We start from the raw sequence: 7,892 nt of genomic DNA on the forward strand, positions 1-7,892 counted from the left end.
AGTGAAGATTTCGCACCTCGTTCTCCTTGCTCATCCACTGTTTTCTACACATGCATATCTCCCAAAGGCAAATAATAATTATCAAAGACAATTCACATTAAGGAAAAGAAAAATTTTCCTAAAAACATAATCTGCACGGAGTCTACCCTAAATGGAGATAACTGGCTACATTTTTATTCAGAGCTATGTTGATTCTCACTTTGTTCATCCTCCTGCTTCTAACCTTGCCCAGATTCCTATAGGTCTGTAAGAAACAGGATGCATTACATAACCTTTTCAAGTGACAGCAACTCCCTTCCTACACAAAGATGTTGAAATCATGGAATTATTAAAGAGTATAGATATAAATGTCGTGTGTGTGTGTGTGTGTAAGTTGGTGGAGGGTCTTTTTCCAATTATAATTAGCTTGGCTCTTTCAAGCATCTGATTTCATTTGCTATTTGAACTCATATTTTGGTTCTTGGCTATAATAAAATATTCTGTAATCACAAATATTGCATAGTTCTGGGGAGCAAACAGACTTGCACAGGAAATAAAATACTTAAAGGAAAAGAAGGTCTTAAATTTGCAAAAGAGAAATTTAAGGTAGCCAAATTAAAAGAATGAGAATTCTTAAACTTTGTAATATAAAGTTATAGTTTGTGCAAGAATAAAATAAAGAATGCTATCATATGATGCGTTCTGATAAAATTTAACCTTTGACTCTCTTAAAATTTATCACTTTGCTATTCCTGTTACTGTGGTAAATATTTTAATTCACAAGGATTAGGTGGACTCTAAGATTCCAGCTCTAAAAATGTATGATCCCTTCTGCTTCCACATTCATTTATTTCATGTATTCAATAATTTCCACCATTCACAAATAATTGTAGATAGCCTAATGGCCAGGTCCTAAAAATTCCAAGATAAATTAGAGAGAATTCTTGCCCTCATGGAGCTTGGTTTAATACGGGAGACAGAGAAATGAACAAAAAATTGCATATGGGTCACAACAGAAGGATGTACACAGTGTGACAAGTGATCAATTTTAGACTATGTGGGTGGGAGGTATAATAAGCAGGGTAGTGTTGGTGTCAGGCAAAATTTCACAGAAGCTAAAGCCCCTTAACTGGGGATTGAAAGGTAGACAGTATGGGAAGTTCATTCCAGCCTGAGGAAAGAGCTAGTACAAAGGTACTGATACATGAAGCAACACAGGTAATCTGGGATTAGTCTAACTAATCCTGTTAGTTGCCTAGGACTGGAAACTGAGGCTGAGTGAATCAAGAAATAAAGAGGTGAGAGATGTACAGGGACCAAAAAGGCTGCTGTGTTTCATGTCTCCAGCTTTTACCACTAAACTTTCTGTTGTGGTGGTAGAGGGTTTAATGTCTCTGTCGCAAGAACAGTCTCATCCTCCCTGAAGGTTTAACCCAAAATGGGCATTCCCATTTGATTTTGACATGCCACTTCCTATGTGATAATATGAATGCTCTCTCCCCCTGCCCAGTAGTAGTAGCATAATAAATTATATCCTAAGTGTATGCATCAGTATTAGTCTTCAGGTAAGTTCTGTACTTACTATGCCCCAGCACTAAGGCCTTGAACAGGTAGGTATTAGGGATAAGTGTATCAATTAGGAGTCTTTCCAATGCAAATGACAGAAAATTCAATCCCAATTGACTTTAGCTAAAAGAGATCTGATTTACTCACATAACTTGAGAGTCTGATAGGTCTCACTCCAGAAACAGCTTGATCCAGGCTCAAATGTCTTCAACACCCAATTCCCCTCCATCTCTTGGATCCATTTTCTCTGTGTTAGCTGCATTCTCTCGCAGACTCTTGCCTGTGGTGGCGGTTTACATCTTTCCATGCTCAAGCACAGAGAACAAAGAAAGGGAGAAATCGTTCCTGGTGGCTCCCACACATGTCCTGACCAGTCACTGTGGCTACTTGGGGTGCTGACTGGTCAATGGGAGGAAGAACTAACGTAATCGCTGGTACAGATGAAGGAGGTCCAGGTAGTATTTGTGTGATGATTAATCTGCCATGACACACCTGCATGCTAGAACCATGATCTCAGGGGACTCCTTTGCTAAGTCTACCCTGGATTCAACTGGATGCAACTCCTCCAGTATCAGCTCCCAGCTCCTTGCTTCTTCCTCAGGAATCACTGAACATGCACTGTTTCTCTCTCCCCTTCTACGTGCCTGTGGGTATCCTCTTCCAAGATTCAGGAAAACCCTTTTCCCTCTGAAGGTCCTTCAAGATACTTAGTCTGTGTCCTGAAACCCTCTTCCCTGAGAATTCAGGATTCTATAAAACAAAGCCAGAAATACACATAGATTACTTTTGTTTCCCTTTCTTTTTGCCTTTTCTTGGGACAATCAATACCTAGCAGGAGACCTGCTTACAGAGGTGGGAAGGGAGGAGAGAAGCAATAGCAGAAAATACAGGGAGAAAAAAAAGTGCAGACATAATTTAGATTTCAAAATATTATCCCAAGGACTCACAAACATGGCACTTCAAATTGGTAATACAGAAAGTTTCAGGGTTTTTTTCTTTTCTTCTCTATTTTCCCTTTCTCTCTCTCTCTCTTTGATATGAGAAAACAGAGAGACCACTGGCAAATAAGCTGGTGAATGAGTACCCCTTATACAGGATGTGTGATGTAATTGTCTTGACAAGTATTATATGCTACTCCTCTTTTTAGAATGGAATTTATATATCAGTCACAGCTAAGTATAGCCCTGTTCTGACTAATGAACCGTAAAGCTTATAATATTTTGTGTTTATGGTTTTGAATATTATGACCATGGCAAACTGATTTTTAAAAATGTGTTGGGTTTCTTTCTGCTTTTTTGAGGACTGAACCCTTTATTAGCACTTCTAAATAGCACATTTAAAGTAAAGAATTTCTAGCAAAAGAAAATCAAGGAATAATAGAGTTTTCCATGTATATCATCCAATAATGCCTTTCAATAGGATGTATAGAGTCAGGCTCCAAGCAGAAAAACAGAAACTGCTCTAAGTAGTCAACAGAGGGGGAATTTAATTCAAGGAATTTGTAAAAGCAGGTGACAGAAGGGAGAAGAGAACCCCCAAAGAGGACATTGACTCTGAATAGGATAAAGCCACTATGATTCTTAAGCAGGAGGAATAAAGGGAAAAGGCAACGTTACTGGAGCCCAGGGTCAAGTCACAGGGCATTTGGCAGGAGCTAGAGCAGGGAGGCTGAGTGAGGAATATCCTGACGTTGCCCATCCTCCAGCTCTCTCCTTTCCTGCTCTTGCTTCCCACTGGTCCCACCCAGCTGGCAGCCAGCTCCTAAGGGAAGGCAGGGCAACGCTGCTTGCAGGATCAGCTCCCCTGTGATATAGACCAGAAAGGGGGAGAGAAGAGCCAGGAATGGATCAGAGAGCAAACAGCCCTGGGATCCTGAAGACTCACAAAGAATTTTTTAAATTCACTGTTAACAAATCCTGGTTTGCTGTTATGATTTATACAGGAGGAACAAAGCTGTTTATAATGGATCTCATCAAGGAGTTACCAAAGGCTGTACAGCTTGGGGATAAACCATTATAACCAGGAAAAGAAAATAGAGGGCCAGTTATGTATGTACGTTCATAGTTTGAACTGATGTTGGAAGCCCTGTTAATTTTGCTGAATTTAGCCAACCTTCTTTTTAAGAACACTGCCTGCCTTAATTTCTTGGCTTTTTAAATGCAGAAAGCTCCTAGCTCTAAAACTTTGGTTACCCCTTTCTTTTCATTTGAAATACTGAGAATCCATTATCACTTTGTCGGTAGCTTTCTGTTTATCTATTTAAAGGTTACTGAATTTGCTTATACTATAACTTCAATGATATTTTCCAAATGATTTTTCTATCACCAAAACTATACTGCATAGGAAAGGGTAAATGTTTGTGCTCATTTCTTTGAGGCCTCGACCTGGCTGGCACAACTCTCTAAACATAGATCAAGATTAAATGAGTAATAAGGCAAGAGTGCACAATAGTTTCTTTAATAAATTCTTCAATACTGTTACCGTAGAGGAGTCTTTTCAAAGGATTTAACTTCAGGTAGACAGAAACTTTGGAAATATTAATATCCACATTCTAAAACATTCACTGTTTAAAAAATTGTAACAAGTTTTATGGTGTCAAGGAGATCCAAATAAAAGATTTCCATATTTTCAGTTTCCTATTTTCACAAATTTCAGCATGATTGTTCTGGATTTTTTTTTTTCTTTTGCTTTGAGAAAACTGGTTGTTTCACTGTACTTCTACTGGTCCTAGAACTAAGCCTTCTTTCATCTCTCTAAAATTGGTCATGTTTCAATTTTAGCCTGGATATTCTAATTCTCATTCTGTTAAACTTTTAAGGGTAAGGATAATGGAGTATGGAATTGGTCACATGAAAAAAAGATAAGAAATAAGCGAAAAAGTTTCAATTTAAAACTATGTGACTTTATTCCTGTCCTGTGGCATGGACATATATACACTACCAAATATAAAACAGATAGCTAGTGGGAAGCAGCCGAATAGCACAGGGAGATCAGCTCAGTGCTTTGTGTCCACCTAGAGGGGTGGGATAGGGAGGGTGGGAGGGAGACGCAAGAGGGAGGAGATATGGGGATATACGTATACATATAGCTAATCCACTTTGTTATACAGCAGAAACTAACACACCATTGTAAAGCAATTATACTCCAATAAAGATGTTTAAAAAAAAAAAACATGTGAGAAGTTGGAAGTTTCAGGAAAGTAGCAGAGAAAGAAAAATACCTCTTTATAAGCTACAGAAGAAAGAACTTTAAGACAAAATTAAATTAAATCAGAGATACAGAACATTTTATGGGAAAGGGAGACAGATGTGCTTTTGGAACCGGGAAAATACTGGTTAACTTTTAGTTGTGATCACACTTTGGTGGTGTCTATGTGAAGCAAATGCTTTGGCTCTAAACTTGTTTCTGCTGCTTTTATGTTTTCTCCCTTCACCAACCTGGAGACAGGAGAATAAGGCAAATTCTGACTCTCTGGTGAGGGTCAATCAGATGACTTTTGCTTGTCTCATAAATACTGCTCATTGATAAACAATTCAGTGTCTTTCAATTGAAAACTTCCTCCTAAAGACCATACAAGCCAGGTTTGGGGGCAAAATTGGAGAAAGTGGTCCTAGTACATTTTGCTACTCATAATTTATTCACTCACATGGTGAATATGATGTTGGAAAGGGCCTAAGACATCATCAGACTGTAATTGTGTTTGCTGTCATGTGAATGGAGCAAAAAGTGACAACTATTTTTCCCTCTTAATATAGTTGTAATCGTGCAGGTGAATTCATTCTTTTTCTGAAGTGGCCTCAATATATTTTCTTTCTGAAAAAATGTACAAAATAAGAAACTGCAAGAAGACTGAATTAATTATTCTACATTTGGTTATCCTTTTCCCATGAGACACTGGGTATTCACATTAGTAACTTTATACCTGAACACAGTTATATCCTTTAAAGTCCTAGAATGCTAGTGTTGAGAGGGGCTTAGAAACCACTGGTCCTTCATTTTGAAGATGAGGAAATTGAAGCAGAGACAGACTGCGATTTCTGCAAGGTGGCACAGAGAGATACAATGAATATAGAATTAAAACCTGAAAACCGGCCCAGTGAACCCTTCATTACACTACTTTGTCTTGTGAGCCAAGAACCACTTCCTCAGCCCTTTTAACTCACTCTATCCATTCCTGGTCACTTCAAAACTTTGCTTGCTTCTGCAAACTATGTGTATCAGCATCCCAGAAAACGTGGAGTTCATATATCTGAGATCTTCTGCTCAAGAGGAACTCCTGTCTTACTAGTCCATTAATTGATGGTTCCAGGAAGACAGACTGCCTCCAGTTGTACCTGGGCACCTTAATAGGGAGGAGCGTCCGGGTGTGGGACAGAATGGCCTAAATATGCAAGCAAGACAGAAAGTCCTCAGAAAAAATTTACCTATAGAAAAAGCTCCTTTTAAATGGCAGCCTTGATGAAAGTCTAAGACGTTGAAATATTACAGACTTTGGAAAATTCAAATGTTCTACGTTCAAGGCCTATGGTATGTTCAAGGCCAAAAAGACATGCAAAAAGGCTCTGGGACTGAGAGCATGAGTCCTGGAACCCATGCCCAAGCTGCTTCTACTGGCCACCCTTTATACAACTCCCCAAATGAAAACAGTAACGTAGGCCTGGCCCGACAAAAACCTAGATAAATAATTCCGGTGGATTTTAGGAAAGGAAGAATATAATCCTGATACAGGGTAGGATGTAGGCAGAACCCTATGAGATGCAAACACAGGCATATACTTTAAAATACGCTAGATCAGAACGTTTAAGAGGGATGTGTTGTGTTTTGTTTTGAAGTGAGCGTTTACTGCCACAAACACACCCGACCTGTATTAGAATGGGTGTGGGAAAGCGTCGGAGCAAGCATCAAGTTGTTTAAATCAGTCTGGGAGTAAGTAACACAGCGACCCATTCGCTAAACTCGTCGCCAAGTTCCCTCCCCCGGCCCGTTCCCCGGTGTGTAAGCAGCAGCCCTCGTGCCCCGGGGAAGAGCGATGGGTCCCAACCCCCGAGTCTCCTGGCGGGCTCGGGGGACGCAGGCTCTGCGAGGTCCTTCCCACACGCGCGCTCTGCTCCGGGCAGGGCGGGCCGGGGCGGGGACAAGGGAGCGCGGCGAGAAGCTCCCAGGGCGGCCGGGGAGGAGGGCGGCGGGCGGTTTCATTGTTTCCTTTCGCCCTCCTCCTCCCGCGCCTCGCCCCGGCGTCACTGGAAAGCCGCCCGAACCGCCCGGCGGCTGGTTATTTATAGCGCGGGCTGCGCGCGCGTCACGGAGCCCGGCCTGGCTGACGGGGCCGCTGACGCGCTTGGCCGCGGGGCCGAGTCCGCGGGGCTGCACGCCGGGCGCCGGCGACAATGGGCTTCTGTGTGTGCAGCTGCCGTAGCCGCTGGGGACCGGGGGGAGGGGGACGGGCGGCCGCTCCCCCCCCACCCCTCTCTCTCGCCCGAGACCCCCGAAACGTAACCGGCCTCTTCTGCCCCTGGCCGGGCCCCGCCGGCTGCTTTTTTCTTTCCTTTTTTTAAAAAATTTTATCAGTCAGTTCTCCTTGCCCCGACCTCCGCTTCCACCTCCCCCGCTCCCCCTTCTTGGCCCCCAACATGACGAGAGAGTGGGATTTAGCCGGCCGGGGGCGACCACTTTGTGCGTCCCGGGGAGCGGGACCCGCCCAAGGCGCGCCCAGCGGGGGACGCGGTGACCGAGGGGCCGGGAGCGCCAGGCAGGTAACGTATCCTGGACCTGGAGTGGGGGCTTTGTTTGGGGTCGGGGGAGGGGACCTGGGGTGGGTGTGGACGCCGGGCAGCCCTTCCGGGTCTCCTGTCTCCTCCCCCGCTCTCCGGACCCCTGGCCTGCCCGCAGGAAGCCAACCTGGGTGTGTAGCGCGAAGAGCGAAAGAGAAACTTCTGCGTGACTAGCTGAGGCTCCTCCGGAGAGGCCCGGATACTAGAGGACCCCCGCCCCCCTCCGCGCAGGCCCCCCCCTCCGCGTAGGCCCCCCCCGTCGCCCCTCCCCCGCCCACTCCCACCCCTTGCTTCCCTCCCAACGCCGGGGACAGCTGAGTCCTCCCCCCGCCCCCTCGCCGCGGGTTTGGTCCTCGCCCGCCCCCGCCCCGCGGAAGGAGGGGCTGGCGAGGATTTTAGGGACTTCCTGGGATGCGGAGAGCAGCTCTGAACCGTCCCCTTTCTGCAGCCGGTAGCTGGGGAAGCTGGCTCCGGAGCCTCTCGCACGTGGCAGGCAGGCAGAGAACTTGCTGTGCCTTCTAGGAAATTGCAGTCGATTTGTAATGCAGTTTCGCTAATTGGGAGTTCAAAATTAAA

General features: G+C 44.4%; 1 long non-coding RNA gene across 1 annotated transcript; it reads left to right on the forward strand.

Moving 5' to 3' along the window:
- Positions 1-6,861: 6,861 nt before the first annotated feature.
- LOC309824673 lies at positions 6,862-7,892 on the forward strand. Its single transcript, XR_014296955.1, has 2 exons — positions 6,862-7,298; positions 7,435-7,892. It is a non-coding gene; the product is annotated as an uncharacterized lncRNA (long non-coding RNA).

This window comes from Grampus griseus (assembly GCF_964374135.1).
Source record: "Grampus griseus genome assembly, chromosome: 7".
Classification (NCBI taxonomy): domain Eukaryota; kingdom Metazoa; phylum Chordata; class Mammalia; order Artiodactyla; family Delphinidae; genus Grampus; species Grampus griseus.